The sequence below is a fragment of the Artemia franciscana genome, chromosome 6, assembly GCF_032884065.1.
Source record: "Artemia franciscana chromosome 6, ASM3288406v1, whole genome shotgun sequence".
NCBI classification, from domain to species: domain Eukaryota; kingdom Metazoa; phylum Arthropoda; class Branchiopoda; order Anostraca; family Artemiidae; genus Artemia; species Artemia franciscana.
This window is the reverse complement of record NC_088868.1, coordinates 14,748,931-14,768,595: the sequence shown is the minus strand read 5'-3', so window position 1 is coordinate 14,768,595 and position 19,665 is coordinate 14,748,931. Positions and strand designations below refer to the sequence as shown.

The window sequence follows — 19,665 nt, the reverse complement described above, 5'->3', positions numbered from 1 at the left end:
ATCTTCCATGGTGAGATGAGATGACCTGGAGAAATTTAACTTTGCAGCCTCGATAAAAAACAAAAATGGTGAAGGCTCTTCTGGCTTGTAGCTATTAAGGAATGGGAATCTAACAATTTAGTCCTTCTGGCACATATTCCTTATCTCTGATCTCATGCAGCTTTTTTCAGTTATTTGCTGATATTTAATATCCCTTCTTCTGTTGTCTACAAAATTTAATGTGTATAAGACATATCCCTTTTCTTCAGACATCAGGAAAATGTTTGCCATTTTAAAATAGTTTTGTAAATTCCATTTTTTTTTTGTGGAATTAGATTCTTATAAATCAGTGCCTTTGGAGTAGATCACTTTTGAATTTTTGATTCATAAGCAAATGGTATGTTTCTAGCCACTTTTTAAACCCATTTCTAGTAAGATAAGGTTTATTCATCATAAAATGCACATACAATATTACATTTTACTATTCCCCCAAAGGCTCTTTGGTCTCTAAATGTAGTGATGCTTATTGTGTGGTGACACAAATAAGTTACGTTTTGGTGCCCCTTTAAGGTCAATAAACGAAATTTCCCCTGGCAGCAGTTATTAAATTTTGAGAGATCATAGGGATCACAATAAGTATAGAGCAATTTACTTAGGCGCTCCCTAAGTAAAGAGCAATGTAGGCACAATGTATTACCTATTTTTATTAGTTTTTTTTATGGTTTTAGACCAAATCCCTTTGTTTAGAAAGAGTTGTCATAAAAACTTCAAAAAGGCCCATTCGATTAGAAATTGAAATAGCTAGTGCCCTTTTTAATAGTCGGAAGTGAATGAGGGTACCCAGTCCCCTCCCCACGCCCATCATTTTTCCAAACACCCAATCAAACTTTTGAGATAGATATTTTGTTTAGCATTGTTGAAAGGTCTGGAAATTATGTCTTTGAGGATGACACCCCCCCCCACAACCATTAGGGCAAGGGTCGTAAGCTATGCTTTGGTGGTATATAAAGTTTTTATATAAAGGGTGGTCGTATAAACTTCGGAGGAGGCTCATTGGACTAGAAATCAGAAGTTCTAGTGTCATTTTTAAGAGTCAAAGTGATTGGAGGACATCTACCCCATCCACAAATACACGTCTAGTTTTCCCTAAACATATCTAATATAAATTTTGAGATAGCCATTTGTTCAAAATATAGTCAAAAGATCATATAACAAGGCCTTTGGGGTTTAAAATGAAAAAGTTTTTTGGAATAAAATATTACAAATATTTATTTTGGGAGGGAAGGAGGGCTGGGTAATGGAGGACCATAAATAACCGAATAATAAATAACCAAGTTAAACTCAAAACGAGTATAAATTAACATAAGTAGGGCTGACAACTCCTACGCCTTCTCAAAACCAGGACATAATTTGCACTTAAATTGAAAAAAAAAAACAAATGACCAAGGGTTGTTAAGACAATTTTGGTTTTTCAAAGTAAAAAAAAATGATAACATTTAAAATGTATTTTGTTTTCAGTAAAGTGCAAATTATGAACAGATCATGAAAAGGCAGGGGGGTTGTCAGCACTAGTCATGTTAGTTTTTGCTCTTTTTTAGTTGGACAAGTGATGTATTTAATTTTTTCCTAGCTAAATTATATGGAAAGGAAAAAGTTAGCAGGAATGCTATGCTGATACCAAATTCACTACGTGATGTATAATTTGTATAGTCCTTCTAAATATAATAATCATTTCACTTGCATATCCAATTGAAAGCCCTTAATAGGACACTAGCAGTGATATCTAATTCCAATAGATTCATTTAAATCTTTTAGGCAGGGTGTTTTCACAAGTACCATAGAATCAATTCAGTAAACCTGTTTTAGCAAAGAATTCATAATGCATCGTCAGATGATAAAAAAACAAAGAAATGTAGATTTAGGACTACATATGAGACCATCAAAAGGGTGGATTGCATTGTTTGATAACAACTGTTATAATGAGACAAAGTACAGAATAAGGAATGTACTGATTTTACTTTTATTTTCACGGCTCACATCGAGTTCTGACAGGAATCAAGCAGCATTTCCACCTTGTTTCTGTGTAAGCAACGAAATAAAAAAAAGACGACAAAAAAAGTTTTCTCAACTGAAAATAAGGAGCAACATTAAAGCTAAAAAAACAAGTTTTTCTTAATATTTGGAGGGGATCGCCCCCTCCTCAATCCCTTTCTCTTAACACAAAAATTCCGAGATAATTAAAAATGCTTCTTATTCTAATTAAGTGGCCCTTGTGTTTCAGGAGCCGTTCTTAAAGAATTTGGACAAAAGGTCAAACTTTAGCATAAAGAATTCTAAAGTTCTTTAGAGCTTTAAAGTTCTATAATACTTTAGAGCGAAGAGCGAGGTATTGAGGAGGGGTAAACCTCCGTCATATACGTGATAATTTATGTTCGTTTTAAGTTTTAATGTTGCTTCTTACTTTCAGTTAAAAACTTGGGTGATTTTCAATGGGGAGGGGCATTCCCCACGGGGAGATTTTCTGTTTGGAGAACAGTTTCCTTGGGATTTTTTCCATTTCCTTGGGAAATGGAGTGGATTTACCAGAATTCACATAAGGATTTCATTTTATGAATGTCTTACTTCCTCTTTGGCCATTGAATTTTTTATGTGGATATATTCCAGGGGGAATTTTCTGCAGAGTTGGAACAGTCTATTTTTTCGTGTGAGGTGGGGGCATTTTCCATTAGAGCTTTTTGTTGTGGGGGGGGGGAGTTTCCAGAAAGAAATCCCAAGGAGGGGAAATTTCAGGAGCAATTTGAAAAATGATCAGAGATTAATTAAAAAAGTTACTTTTATGATAAAAGTATGCAGAAGCTTACAGGGGGAATTACATGTGGGAAATTTCCAAGGAGAATTTTCAGCAAGAATGGAATTGTCCAACAGGGATTTTTGGGAGGAAGGGAAATTTTCACAGCAGGACTTTTTCATGAAGGAAATTTTTATGTGGGAGTGTTTCCACAAAGGGGGAGGGATCCCCTAGCATTATTTGAAAAACAATTAGAAATTAAACCAAAAATAAACTCTTTCTGCTGAAAGTAAGAAGTGACATCAACACTTAAAACAAACAGAATTTATTCCATACTAGCTGTTGGGGTGCACCTAGTTGGTGGGGGCGCTTCGCGCCACCCCAACACCTAGTTGGTGGGGGCGCTTCGCGCCACCCCCAAGCCCCCCCGCGCGCGTAAGTCGTTACGCGCCATATTAGTTACGCGCCATTGTAGTTGTGTCCCTGTGTCCCACCTGTGAATACAGATAGATATATATTTATGTTTTTAACTACGTAAAACTTGCGAATATACAACATTCTTTGCTGTCCCATTATCTGTGCATATAAATAGATTGTCAGGTTTACCGACTCTTGAACATGCAACATATAATTGTCCATGGGAAAACAATCCGTATTCAGATCTATACCTCATGATTCTAATGATTGCCCTTGAGCTTTGTTGATGGTGATTGCTAATCGACCATTCCCTGTCGCCGTTGTCATTTATATATCCCCCTGTGCCCCCGGCATCCCCGTTGTAGTTGTGTCCCTGTGTCCCGGTCGTCATTTATATTCCCTGTGTCCCGGTCGTCCTTTGTGTCCCGGTGTCCCAGTATGTAATTTCTCTTTGAGTGTCCCGGTCGTCATTTATATTCCTTGTGTCCCGGTCGTCATTTGTGTCCCGGTGTCCGGTCTGTATATACATTCGTTTTTGAATTGGTCTTTTTTTAGTTTTTAGTTTTTTACCTTTTTTTTAGTTTTTTTTTAGTTATACCTCATGATTCTAATGATTGCCCTTGAGCTTTGTTGATGGTGATTGCTAATCGAACATTCCCTGTGTCCCGGTCGTCATTTATGTATCCCCCTGTGCCCCCCGGTGTCCCCATTGTAGTTGTGTCCCTGTGTCCCGGTTTCATTTATATTCCCTTTGTCCCGGTCGTCATTTGTGTCCCGGTGTCCCGGTCTGTATATACATTCGTATTTGAATTGGTATATGATGAAATAAATTTTTGTGTTTTTCCCCTTTTTTTCTGTAGTTTTTTTTTGGTTTTTACTTTTTTTTTTAGTTTTTTTAGTTTTTTTGTAGTTTTTACCTTTTTAGTTTTTTTTTATTTTTATTTTTTTTAGTTTTGTTTTTCTCCTTTATTTTTCAGTTTTTTTTCCTTTTTTTATTTTTTTTTCTTTTTTAGTTTTTTTAGTTTTTTTTAGCTTTTCTAGTTTTTTATTAGTTTTTAGGTTTTTTTTCTTTTTAGTTTTTTTTTGTAGTTTTTACCTTTTTTTTGTTTTTTTTTGTACTTATGTCCTGGTCGTCATTTATATTCCCTGTGTCCCGGTCGTCATTTGTGTCCTGGTGCTTTGTTGATGGTGATTGCTAATCGAACATTCCTTGTGTCCCGGTGGCTTTCTCTTTGAGTGTCCTGGTCGTCATTTATATTCCCTATGTCCCGGTGTCCCGGTCGTCATTTGTGTCCCGATGTTTCGGTCTGTAATTTCGTCAGTCAACAAACATGACGTCAGTCGACACACAAACATGATGTCACTCGACACACACACACACACACACACAGACAACTTATTTTTATATATATATAGATATGAGAGGTGCTGTCCCCTCCTCAATCCCTCAGTGTTTATGGTAAAGTTTAACTTCTTTTTGTCCCAATTCTTTATGAATGACTCCTGAAGCATAAAGGCTACTTAATCGAAATAAGAGTTTTCTTTAAGGACTAAAGAAATTTAGCATAATCAATGAAAAAAAGGAGGAGGGAACCATCCCCCTCACATTAGGAACCATTTCTGTTTGTTTTATGTTTTAATATTACTCCTAACTTTCAGTTGAAGAAACTTGTTTTTCATTTAATAATATAAAAAACAACAATGTACCTACTATATAATCAGAAACATCAAAATTAGAAATGTGTTTTTTCTGTTTTAGAAATTCAATGCTCCTTTACAGAATGAATAAGGACACAAAGATTTTATTTGAAATCTTGTAGTTTTTTTTTCTTTTGAGTACTGCTTTTTCAGCTTTTGCTTCAGCAGACCTCTTATCATTTTCTCTTGCCATCTGTATCTCCAAAGTGCAAGAAAAATTGAGTATGCATGTACACCCCTGGTGGTTACCAAAATGGATAGAGGCTTATATTTCTACTAGTGCTACATTTTATGCTGCCAATTTTGGCAATTCACCCACAAATTCTGATTTTAACTTGAATGCCCAAATTTAGGTTGAGCCTTACCATGAATAGTGAAGAGTCTTAAGATGGTTAAATGTTAAGAAGCTTTTACAAAAATTGCACAGAACAGACCCTACCTTTTCCTAATGCATGTATATGGTGAACTGAAGAATTAATACTCATATCCACTTCTTTCTAGCATTCTTATTATGGTACCTTTCTCTAAACTAGTAATCTTTCCTTATTGCCTTACTTTTCTTATATATTCTTTCCATTATTCTTTTCTCCTTATTGTCTCTCCTTTCTTTGCAAGACAATATAAAACTAAAATTAAAAAAAAAATTTATATTGCAAGACAATATAAAAAATGTTATACAGGGTATAAGAGTTACCAATTAGTCCTTTCCTGCCATTGAGATATATGAATTGCTTTAAATCTAAGATCAGAAGAAGAAGATAATAGATAATATTGTAGCACAGCTGCAACCTAATAAATTAAGAAAAAATTGGATGGTGTTTTGTTTGAGCTTTATTAGTGCATATATAATACCTTATTAGCAATTTATTAAGTGCTCTTTATATCACCTTATATCACTTTATAATCACTTTATAATTTATAATTACTATATATATAATTTATATCACTTTATAATCACCTTATTAGCACTAATTCCCAAAAATGAAGCATCCTTACTACTGTTATTTGACAATAAGACTAGCCACAATTCCAATTACAGCAGACTTAGAGCTGTTTGGAAGACTTTTTTGCCTCTCTCACTGGCATTGAGCTGCTTAAGTATTAAATGCCAATTTTAAGAAAAATGTTGGCAAAGCTATGATTATACTAGCTATGCCTGGGAGTAATTAATGTTGGTTTCTGAAGCTAAAAACTTACCATTTTCATTTTAAAACTGCTTCAACATGGAGTGATGATGTAAACTTTTATTGAAACTGATTATATGAATTAAAATTGTCACTGTTTCATTAAACATGTGCTCACCCTCTCAACCCCCCCCCCTGGATCAATTCCTACTTCCCATCATGGTCAAAAGGTAATAAGTTGCATCTCATGGCCTAATTAAGGGCTCAAAATGGAATTTTTCATGGAAGCAATTATTATATTTTAAAAGAGCATAAAAAAGGCATCAGGTGATGTGTTCACTTTCTTTCTAACAAAATTATGTGAAAAGGGGGAATACCCCTACATTCCTTTTCTCTAGAAAGAAACACTAAAATTCTGAAAACAACTTTAAGAACATTCTAAAATGGCTTAGATTCTTGCATTATTAATGAAGGTTTATCAATAAAATAGATCCCCTTTAATAGTCAAATATATACCTCAAATTATACATACTCACTGAATTTTCCACATGCCAATTCTATTCTTCTCATTGCTTGTTGGCATTATCTTGCTTGTTTGCCATTCAAGGGGAATATATTTGAACATTAGGAGAGGGAGACTTTTTGCAGAAAGACTGTGTTGCTGCAAGCTGTGTTTCATGCAAACTCTGTCCTTGGCCTTTTGAAGAGAACTATTTATTATTAGATCTAACTATACATTCATGAAATTGTACAAGACCCCTGTCAGGCCAGTCCTTGGCTTTGGAATGTACATAGCATCACCAAAGTACAGGGGTGACATACAGTATCTGGGAGAGATGCAAAGAAAAGCTACTAAGGTAGTAACAAAGATGAAAGACAAGTCTCCTGATGAATATGTGAAGGAGTTGAAATTATCTACACTAGTGTACTGACAATGAAGAGCTGATATGCTTATGATCTATGAGCTAATTTCAGAAGACCCCCCCCCCCAAATTCACTTGTCAACTTTCCAAAATAGTGACACTGATAGGAGGGGACATTTAAAGAAGCTGTTCAAGCCATAAGTCAAAACTCAACACCATCAACAGTTTTTCTCCTACAGTGTAGTCAACCATTGGAACAGTCTCTCAGAAACAACAGCTTCAGCACACAATGATGAAGCCATCAAGAAGTTACTGGATGTCAAGTGGAATGGTGTTTGATGGTAGTATCTGGCACACATCTGATGTTTGATCAGCCACATTATTAACTATGGAGCAAGTGACAGATCAAGAAGGATCTTAATTTGCTCCAAAGTATAAATTAAGATAATTAAGGTACACATTAGGTAATGATATAAATAAGTATTTAGGAATATTTTACAGAACTTTTGAGAATTTTAAAGTGTTTCTTTCTAGAGTATAGGGAAGCTATAATGATACCATGCATTCCACATTACCCCCATATAAATAATGAAATTTACATTAGTATACAGTCAAGAACACTGAATAGTCAACACAATAACACTTAAAAAAAAACTTTTAAAATCCTAAATACATGCTTAGGTTATATCATTCCTACAAGTGCTTTACTTTACTTTATCTCCAACCCCCTAATGTGCAAATATATAGAACAAAATTATAAAATTGGCTCTGTACTTTTCTATTTGTTGATTGATTCATTCAAATAGATTTAATGGCAAACAAGTAGTCATTGAAACCAAAAAACAGAAAAATACCTGCAAAATAAATAATTTGAGGTAAATATGTACATATTGATATAACATAGCTAGGAAGATTTTGAGTGCATAATTTGATAGGTTTTTTTATGTCTTTTCCATATTCAATAGTTACTTCTAGGGCAATTGTGGTTTTGAGGCCTAAAGTTTAAACACATATTTTTATAAACTGTCTAGTGAGAAAGTTAACTGTCTGCTGTTATTATAAATGAAAATAATAATTACTATGGTACTTTTCTGTTATAGCAACCCCACTCAAGAAGATTTTTCAGTAAACTTATCATTGTTCATATTGTTGACTTACAAATAATGTGAACATACCACTTGATGCTTTTTCACGTTCTTTACAAATATAATGATTGATTCTATTCCAGATTCAAATTTAAGCACTTTTTGAGCTGTTGAAAATGACCCAAATATTTCTAGTTCTTGGGTATAGAAAAGGCTTAAAACAATGGTCTCAAATTTACTGCTTCATTACAAATCCATTTTTTTAATGTTATATAATCCACAAGCGCTATTTTCCATGACTAAGTTGGATAAATAAATTTTACAATATTATGCAATTTTCTTCTTCCTTGATGCTGAATGTTCAATTAACAAATGTGTTTTTAACAAAATATCAAAAATATGAAAGCTGATGGAAGAAGATGTAGATAAATATCCCACAAGGTTCTAAGCACAGCAACAGCAACGCTTAAAGAAATTTATAATAAAAGTTCTTGTGATATTTACCCAGATTTATCAGCAGTCAGTTGAACCAATCTTATACCAAACCATCTTCTAGACAACACTATAGTGTTTTTTTGTGGATGGTGAAGTCCTCCCTTTGAACGAGTGGCAGACAGTCTGGTTTTATATTATCAATTTTTCCCTTCTTTTTTTTTGATTGTATTAAAGCTTATTCCAATAGGCAATGCATAGAACACCACCTAAAAAAATCCCCCCTGACCCTACCCCAAGTACCACTGAAAACATTCAACCCCTTGGCTGGTCAAGTCAACTTTCTCAAAGCTCACATGAGGGGTCATTGAATAATACAATGGTGGAAGTCGGGGCGTATGTCACAATACAGGATGAGACTGAAAATGAATTTCAGGAGGTCCTATCAAGAAACTCAAAAAAAAGGAAAAAGATTTCACCAATCAAAAATAATACCCCTTCCCATAATCCAACATTCCCCTCACAAAACCTTGGAATTTACTTAAAAATCACTCCAGATACCCCCTTTGAGATAAAAAAGGTAGCTCTTTTGAGGGTTGCAATCTTTAAAATGTTAAAATCAATGTTTTCATTAAACATTAACCGTGATGGATCTCTGCTAATAGCCCTTCAAGATTCTAAATCAGCAGACATATTACAGAATTCAAAATCTCTTCTTAACATACCAATAAAATCTGTTCTCTGGTCCCCAAACCAAAACCCAACTAAAATAGTAGTGTATAACATCCCTCCAGAAATTCCTATTCAGGATCTAAAAGAAGGACTCTCTGACAGAACTGGTAACCCAATCCCAGTAGCTGATGTAACCCAATTGGGTAAACCAGATGCCAATGGCCAAAAGTTAAGCAAGTCTTTCTTATTCACACTAAGAGAAGAAAATAATAACCTGGATCAGATATTCCTATTTGGACAAAGGAAACCCCACAAGCCCTACAAGCCAAAACCTATCCAATGCCAAAAATGTCTAAGACTAGGACACACAAAAAACACATGCAGTGAAACATTACATGAATGCAATTCTTGTAAAAACTCCCACCCCACTGGAATGATAAATTGTAAAAACAATCAGCCAAAATGTATCAACTGCAATGGTCCCCACGATTCTACTAATAAAACTTTATGCCCTGTATATAAAAAACGAGCACTAACACTCCAAATAGCAACAGAAAAAAACATACCTTACCCTTTTGCAGCAATGGAAGCAAATGCAGCTCAATCACACCTGACCAAAAACTTTATGAAACCACCCAACCCTCTCACCCACAGACCAACCATTCTACCAAAAGCATCAAGCACCCCCAATAAGACTCCTTCCTCAAAGCAACCAAGCTCACATTCCTATAAGAGAGGTTCACCCTGGACAAACCTTCCAGCCTCTACAAGTAATGATAGAATATCAGAATGGCCACCTCTCCCGAGTAGAAATGAATCAGAAGTATTAACGGGTATTAATCAAATTATCAACAAAAAGCCAGATGAATATCCAAATGAATTAACACCTAACATGTGCCTATTTATACTAAATTCTAATGCAGTACAGTCAATGAACCTAAAACAACCACAAAAAGCAAAAATAATAAGCGAATTGGCAAAGTTGTACCTACCCAATCACATGCATATCCAAGCAAAAAAAGATCTTGCTCTGCTCCTAGCAAAGCTAAAGATTGATACACAGCAAAATGAAAATTAAAACAACAAAGCAGCATATTTCAATACTTCAGTGGAATGTAAGATCACTTTCAGAAAATAAGTTAAATGAACTTTTATCTTTTATGAATAAAAATTCCATTGATATTGCTTGCCTTCAAGAAACCCATTTGACTAATAACCAACAAACAAAGTTTCCAGGATATACTATCCTGAGAAAGGATAGGTCTTCTCAGAGAAAAGGAGGTGGCGTAGCTATAATTTTAAATAATAATATTAAATTTTGCGGTATTAATTTCCCAGATTTTTCAAATGATGTTGATGTTATTGGCATCAATGTTTGGATAAATAATACAAAAACATACATATTAAGTCTTTATAACCCCAATGGCCAGACTACAGATGCCATGGATTTTTTCACTTATATTACTAATTCTAATATGCTAAAAAACATAATCATCTGCGGGGATTTTAATGCCCACAGTCTTCTGTGGGGGGATAAGCCAGCAAATAAAGCTGGTAAGCTCATTGAAAGATTGATTTCAAATAATGCCGATTTAGCAATTGCTACCCCTCCTAATCTAAATACATATTTTAACCCCAAAAGTGGTAAATTTTCAACTATTGACCTACAAATTGTTTCAATAAATATACTAAATAAAATTTATATTAAGAAAATTGAAAATCTATGCACTGACCATTTTGCAATAGTATCCTCTTTAAATGAACCAGCCAACATTCTCCCACATATCCCTAAATATGTCAACACCAAAGCAAATTGGACCATGTTTAGAAATAAGCTTAATGAAGAAGTCCTAAGTTTAACCCAGAAATCTCATACCTCAGTTGTAACTGCTGACACGTGTGCTGAAGCTATGACATCAATATTAACAAATGCAGCTAATCAAGCTATCCCCAGAACTTCACCTAGGAAAACCATCCCTAAACACACCCCTAAAGCATGGTGGACAAAAGATTGCCAAATTATGTGGAGAATAAAAAATGCAACTAGGAGAGCATACCTAAGAAAACCATCCCCTGACACATATTTAAGTAAATTACAAGCAGAGGCTAACCTCAAGAGAACAATAACTAATGCCAAATATAATTATTGGAATAATTTTGCAAATAATCTTTCCAGAGAAACATCTGAGCCAAGAATACATAGACTTATAAGCAAAATCTGTGGGAAAAAAACATCCTCCAACCCTCTTATGTATGAACTAATACATGAGAATTCCCACTATGATAACGACACTGATAAGGCAAAATTATTTGCCTCCCTTTTCTCAAAGAAGCTAACATCAAAAAACCAAAATATCACCACACAAATCATGACAAATCCTATTTACCAGCCCCGACCAGGTTCAGAATATATAAACCATCCCTTCTCGATACATGAATTGAATAATGCAATTCAGCATATCAAGGCCAATGCTACAAGTAGCTATGATAATATACACCCTATATGGATAAAGAATCTTTCCCCTTTGTACAAACAGGAGCTCCTAAATTGCTATAACCATGCATGGGCTACATCCACATTCCCTAATATCTGGAAATGTTCATCTCTTATACCAATTTTAAAGAAAAATAAACCTAAACATGACCCTCAGTCATATAGACCCATAATGATTACCCCAGTGCTGGGAAAATTAATGGAGAAAATGATTTACCATCGGCTGCTTTGGTTTGTTGAGAAGAATAATCTGATACCTCATACTCAAACTGGCTTCAGGAAACACCACTCATCAACAGATGCTTTCATAGTGTTAACAAATGCAATAAATGAATCCCTATCAAAAAATAATGTCTTAACTGCTGCATTCCTAGATTTTGAAGGAGCTTATGATAATGTTGACCACCAGATTCTATTAGTTAAACTTACAAACCTTGGACTACCCCCCAAACTTGTATCCTTCATAAAATCCTTTATAGAAAACCGAAGTTTCATTGTTTGTGTAGGTTCAGCCTCTTCACCCAAAACTCCAATAACCAAAGGCCTTCCACAGGGTGCAGTCCTGAGCTGCCTCCTATTTTCACTTTTTCTGTGGGACATGAACCTCCCACATACCAATCTACAGTACGCTGACGATCTGGTATTATGGGCAACTGGCAATACCTTCGAGATTACGCATTCAAAGTTGCAAAATGCACTTTTCCAATTTGAAAAGTTCTCCCAAAAGTCCATTTTACCTACTGCACCCACAAAGTCAAAAATTATCCAATTCCACCATAAGCGAAATCATTATGATGCTAGGCTAACATTAAATGGAATACTTATCCCAGAGGACAATCAAATTAATTACCTAGGGCTCATACTTGACCAAAAACTAAATTTCCACCTCCACATCACAAATACAATAAAAAAGTGCTATAGAAAAACAAGAATAATTAAAAGGCTACTAGCCACACCTTGGGGCTGTAATGAGAAAACACTAATCCAATTTTATAAATCATATATAAGGCCCCATATTGATTATGGCCTCATAGTGTATGGTGCTTGTGCTAAGACCCACATGCAAAAAATCGAAACGACACAAAATGATATAATTCGTCTTATATTTGGTCTTAGGAAACCAACAAAAACTAAGTTTCTGCTTACTGAGAGTGGACTATCACCAATAAATGAAAGAAGAAGATCTCTACTAATTAAGTACCTTACAAAAATTGAAGCCAATGATTCTCATACCCTGCATAACTGGTTAAGAAATCCATCTATGTTTAGAGGCGTTGCAAATGAATATGCAAATATCCAGAAGAAGTTCCCAGTGCCAGTAAAATCTATTGCACCCACATTCCCCCAAACCCCCCCTTGGAGTTGGTCAACCCCCATAATAAAGACTGACTTCTCAAAGTGGACCAAAGAACTTACCCCCATTTCTTTTATTCAGAAAAAATTTGCCGAACTAAATAATGTTGCTTATAAAAATTATTTCCAAATTTTTGTAGATGGGTCCAAAATGAATGAGAAAGTGGCAAGCGGAGCTTTCTTCCCAACCCATAATATCGCTTTAGGAGAGAGATTACAAGATAATTCATCTGTAATGTCTGCCGAGCTAAACGCCATAATCATGGCACTAGATTTCCTCATGGTTAATGAATATATGAAAGTTAATATTAAAAATATTATAATATATTCTGATTCTTTGTCAAGCCTAGAGCTTCTTTCGTCAGCTTCTCAAAATAAGATGGATATTGACACATTTCTTTGTCTTAGGATTATTGATATTTTTGCTACAAATGGTATTTTAACTCATATACAGTATATTCCAAGCCACTCAGGTATAATAGGTAACCATAAGGCAGATGAAATAGCCAAAAATGCTTTAAATATTGACCAGCCAAGTGGGAGACCAATCCCCATTAGAGATATTTACCGCTGGAGATTTACAGAGGTACTGATAATTAATAAGAATCCTACCCCATCACCTTTCCCAAGTAAGCACCTTTCCAAGATTTATCATAGGATTCGGTCAGGTTCAAATGGGCTAAATTTTCAGGCATTTTCATATCAGATTCCTAATTCAAGTGGCGAAGTTCCCTCGTCCCCCCTTTGCAGGTCATGTAATCTTAAGAATGAAACAATAGATCACTGCCTATTTGAATGTAATATGCTGACGTCTGCACAGTATACCCTGCGACGTAAAATGTTAGAATGCTTCAAACACCACAAAATTCCACCAACAGCCAAGAGTCTTGCTGACCATACTCTCCCGCAGAGCACAGAGATCAATATATACTCTCTTATAATTCAACTGCTGGTATCAAAAGATATACTTCAAGAAATCTGAGCAGATACAAATCATACAAGACAAACCAGCTCCATAGCTCTGTCAATCTCACAGAGTGAGCCAAAAGGAAAAGGGCTAAATAGTATCAACTGAAAAGCCCGTCTGCTGAATAAGAAGAAGAAGAAGAAGAAGCAGTAGGCTCTTTAAATTTTCAAAATGTCAGCAAATTAAGGTTAGGTTTCAAGAGCTCAAACAGGACTTGAATTTGGATTTGCTATAGAAGCAATTATTATATTTGTAAAAAGGTACTAAGTGGTATGTTCACTTATGAACAGCAAAAATTTACAAATTTTTCATCTGTCTGTATTAAGAGACAATTAGCTTACACTTGATGAAAAATAAGTACTAGGTGACAGAATTTATTAGGTTTATATAATTTGGGCTATATACTTGCACATTAAAGGGGGATGAGGATAAAGTATTTGGACAGCATAAAGTTAGAAAATAATTCTAGCTTCATAATATGAAGAATAATTATAGTTAGCCTAACACAATTTGCATGTAGAACTGCTATACTTTGCCCCTTCCTCTCTAACTTGCAAATATATTGCCTAAATTTGTTTAAAAGTATATTTTCATAATATTTTGATATATTTCATTAGGATTAACCAAACTTCACTTCTTAAGTGAGGTTGCTATAACAGAAAAGTACCATTACTATACTGAATCAGCAGCAAATGGAAAATTTTTCTCATTAGCCAGATTTATTTAGAAACACATTCCAAGTTTTTAATTAATATTGGCTGTTTTGACCCCTTTTAAGGGTTTGAAATAGAATTTTCTCCAAGAAGCAACTGTTGAACTGGAAAGAGCATAAAAGTGCAACAGGTTATACCTATCCACTTTTTTTAATCTAAATTATATGAATAGCCTAAATATAGACTATATAGCCTATACCTAATTTGGATTAGCCTGTAGGCTTTGCTAAACCTGCACATTAGGAGGGCAAGGGAGTAAAGCAAATCACTTTCAGGGGTAAAATTCTAGTTGATTTACTTCTTGCTATCTCAGAAATGGGATAGGTAAGGAAAATGAAACTTTCAGGGATGGGTCTATAGGCTAAAGTATGTCCTAGGAAGGTATTTTGAAGTACCTACCTCTACTCTTTCTCTCTCTAGAGGGCCCTGACTTTTGATGACCTTCAAAAATATGTGTCATAAAAGTGAAATCTTGCAAAATAGATCTTCTGCTTGAATGAAGTACAAAAAAATTGTTTTCAGCTTTACAACTTTGCTCAATCCCAATTTATAAGGTTTTAAAGTTACGCAAATACATTTCCTAAATTTTGAAGAAAAAAAACATTGATATGGCTCAGATTTCTACTCAAATTACAGCAATTGCATTTTCAGAACTAAAGGCAGAGAAAAAGCAGCTGGTAACTGAAAATTAAAGGTAAACTGTTATTTTGTCAAAATTTCAATAGGTCTGGACCTGTCATGTAGACAAATTTCAGGGCTCTCTAGAGGGAGAAGGAGTGGAGGTGGATATTTTAAAATACCTTCCCGGGATCTACTTTAGCCTGTAGACCCATCTCTGAAAGTTTCATTTTCCTAACCTAACCCTTTTCTGAGATGGCAAGAAGTCACTCAACTAGAAATTCACCCTTTCAGGTATTGTATAATTATTTCATGCATTTCTGGTGTTTTAATAATTTAGGCTGCCTAATAAGTAGGCTATGTTAGTCATTAGCCTGTTATATAAGCATTTAGTTCATCTTGTCTCTAAGCAATTTAATAGAATTGTCCCCAGATCATACCAAGAGACATGTTCATCTCTCAGCTAGAGAACTGATTGTGAAAACACCAAATGTAACTAAAACCTTATGCACACAAAAAAATTTCAAAAATAGGCCTAGGCCACCTCTTCCTCTAAAGTTTATCTGCAATGGTTTTCAAGCTACAAATAATACTTAATGTCTCACCTTTAAGGGACACTGGTTAAAAAGTGATCAGAAGATAAACAGCCTGACAAAGATAAGCTTAGAAATCATTCCAAAATCTTGATCCAGTTTTAATGCAGAATAGGTCAAAAAATTTTTACTCTAGCCAATGTTTTCAAACTGCTCATTTAACATGGCAAAGGATACAACCAAAATTCTGAAAACCACCCGAAAAAAAAAAAATACATGGAAGGTCGAATTTTGCATTTATGCCTGTTATATTATGCTAAATATTATCTCACGAGACAACACAGGTAGTTCTTTTGGGAACCATTCCATAATAGCTTGACCTACTGAAGCAATTAATATTTAACTAGAAGTATTTTAGTTTGCAATAAATATTGCCAGTTTACAATCCTTTCCAAACTTAACAAGTTTGTCTGAACCAGGCATTGCGGTCTACTTCAGTTTTGACAAGGCCTGAACATTATAATTTCGCTTCTGTGTTAGTATGGTAAAATGTTTGAAAATTAAAAAGATTCGCAATTTAAAATTGAAGTCATTTCTTGCTTAGCCTTCAGTTTTAAGAAAATGTACACGCCAAGGCCCCCTCTTTTTTCAGTCCTGATGAACAGCCTCACGAGGGCATTTCCTGACCGATGGAAGTTTGTTGGTGACCTAATGGTTGTAGAATTTTAATAAGCGAACCGATTTCTGCAGTAGAAATTTAATAAGCGACCCTATGAGCATCCTCAATGAAATTAGAGATGAGGCCTCGGACTTAGACTTTGACAATAAACCCTTCTAAGTCCATGATAGTGCAGATTTGTTTGCTCAAATCCTCGCCCTATTTTCTCAATCTTATCCCTCCTGAAATTTCTGTGTCTTCCTTTAAATTACTTGGCGTCAAAATTTTTTTCAAATCCAAAGTGGGATATCAACGCTAAGGACATCATCCATAGAGCTAATGCGTCTATTGTCCACCCGCATCACGAATTCAACAGTCTGAATGTCCTTTTCTCCAATGATAAAGGATCAACACTCGCAGGGCAGTCGGAAGAGAATGTCAAAGAGAAGCTGCAAATCGTGTTTTTCCCAGCTGATTGTATGGCTAAAAGCTAATCGTTTGTCATTGAATGCTGCAAAAACGAAATTAATCATTTATAGTTGAATTGGACACAAAGCAAAAGGATTTTCGACTATAAGTGATCAGACTACAGATATTTGAGTTAAAAGGGTTACTTCACTGCGGTATCTGGGTATAATTATTGATGAAATTCTATCGCCTAAAGAACATTGTAATAGATCACGCGTTAAAGTTGCCGAAGGAGTTTGTGTAATAAGGAGACTTCAACATTTTTTCCCATATGAAATTCTACGCCTCATTTAATTTGCTTTGGTACATTGCCATCTTACATATTGTCCCCTGATTTATTTGTCTACGTTTAAATACCATATGAAACCTATACAGACTCTTCAAATTTTGCAAAGTTATTTACTGTCGCCTTCATCCTGTCCAAATAAAACTAAAATTGAAACACTATATTTATTGACTAATGTTTTCCCTGTCTCAGAATTATTCACTTTTCGTTCTTTTATATTTAAGGTAAAATGACCGGTCGGAACTGCCTTCGTAATTTTGTTCGAACAATTTTTCCCCTAAGCAGCCTGACCATGCTTAAGAAAAACGTCATAAATGGAAAATGCAGCACCTTGAATTAACCACTGGGAGATCGCGGTTTTCTCCATATTTTTCGATCACGGGTTCATGGCATCTTTTTCTGCCATTTAATTGATTACAGTAAATCTCTCCCAAATATAAGAAAGCAACTTCATTCTATCCTTATAAATAAAATCAAGAATCAATGATAAATTAAATCTTAAAGTAAATATTTATTTGTTTGATGTTGTTATGATGGGTATAATTTTCTTTTTTCCTTTTCTTATAGCCTCGGACCCGGATTCCCTTTTAAGATCTCAACCATCGTGCGTCAATGGACATGCTGACGACGTCAAAAAGACTGACAGACTAAACCTTATGGATCAAAAGGGGCTACGAGCAGCCACCTGGAATGTCTTGACTCTGAATGCACCTGCGTCAAAGAACCTACTCTCTGAAGAACTTCGCAAGAACAGAGTGTCAATTGCAGGTATTAGAGAAACCCATCTTACCGGAAGCGGAGAAGAGGGAATAGTAACAGTGACTGATGGCTCTGGTCTGGAGGAAGCTTGAGAAGGAATGGCGTAGGCCTTGCACTAAATAGCCTTACAAGAAAGGCCTAACTTTTACACGAAGCTGTATCTGACAGATTAATGAAGGCCCGCTTTGGACACAAGCATGGCAAGATGACTGTCATCGTGTGCTATGCTCCGACCAACGATTCTGATGATGTGACTAAGGAGGATTTCTACTCTGCTTTGTCTAGATGCCTTGCAACAGTACTCCCCCCATAATATAACTGTTCTCCTTGGCGACTTTAATGCGACTGTGCGCGATGATGTGGGTATATGGCATGGCACAGTTGGTCCTGTATCCCCCGACCCACTTAACGACAATGGGCTCCGCTTACTTGAACTGTGCCGATATCACGACCTTTACATTCCAAACACCTACTTCCAACGCAAAACTATTCATCAGTACACGTGGTATACTAACAACGGTCGTACAAAGAAGATGATTGACTACGTCATTATTTCCAAACGCCTGAGATCATTGGTGAAGAACTGCAGAACTTACAGATCAGCAGAGCATGGAAACGCAGACCATAGGCTTGTGTGCGCCGATCTTTGGCTTCACCTCTATGCACAACGATCGGAAAGAAAACCCGTCGCTGCAGATATTGGGAAACTAAAGGAGCCAGATACTTGCCAGAAGTAGAGTATCGAGATATTGAATCGCTTCGAGGCCCTTGGCTCACTTAAGAGCAGCGAAGATCTCTGGAAGCATTTTAAATCGCAGACCAGCGAAGACGCACAATTAGTGCTTGGCAAGAGTAGTTACCCAAAGAAATTGTGGCTTTTTAATGAAACTATGAATTGGAGATCCCAATAACCATTTCTATATGTAAACAATGGTCGAAGTTTGTAACTTGCAGCCCCTCCCCCAGGGACTTTGGGGGATTGAGTCGTCCTGGTAGAAATAATTATTAGATTTTTCGACTATGTTGAACAAAATGGCTAACTCAGAGTTTTGAACCGGTGACTTTGGGAAAAAATAAGCGTGGGAGGGGGCCTAGGTGCCCTCCAATCATTTTGGTCACTTAAAAAGGGTACTAAAACTTTTAATTTCCGTTAGAATTAGCCGTCTCGCGACATTGTAGGACAACTAGGTCGATAAGATCACCCCTGGGGAAAAAAACAAACAAAAAAACAAATAAACACGCATCAGTGATCTGTATTCTGGCAAAAATTACAAAATTCCATATTTTTATAGATAGGAGCTTGAAACTTCCAAGGTAAGGGTTCTTTGATACGCTGAATTTGATGATGTGATTTTCGTTACGAGCGAACGACTTTTAGGGGGTGCTTTCCCCTATTTTCTAAAATAATTCAAATTTTCTCAGGCTCGTAACTTTTGATGGGTGAGACTAAACTTGATGAAACTTATATATTTAAAATCAGCATAAAAATACAATTCTTTTGATGTAACTAACTGTATTAAAATTCTGTGTTTTAGAGTTTTGGTTACTATTGAGCCGGGTCGCTCCTTACTACAGTTCGTTACCACGAAGTGTTTGACTTGTTTGATTAAAATTCTACTAAGGCTACTAAGGGCAACTTGCGTCCGTCATAACTCAGGAACGACTGAGTATATTAATTCGGAACTTTCAGAAAGTGATAAGGGAGAAGATCAAAAAGGGAGCAGTTGTATGCTATTACTACTGCTAAGGGTATTCCGA

General features: G+C 35.5%; 1 protein-coding gene across 1 annotated transcript in view; it reads right to left on the bottom strand.

The window, feature by feature from the left end:
- The window catches only part of LOC136028089 (glycerol-3-phosphate dehydrogenase, mitochondrial-like), an 83,777-nt gene extending 67,785 nt beyond the window's left edge, over positions 1–15,992 (bottom strand). The window contains exon 1 of the mRNA XM_065705707.1: positions 15,809–15,992. The gene's annotated coding sequence lies outside the window, so the exon portion shown is untranslated. The remainder of the gene's footprint in view (positions 1–15,808) is intronic.
- Positions 15,993–19,665: the final 3,673 nt, after the last annotated feature.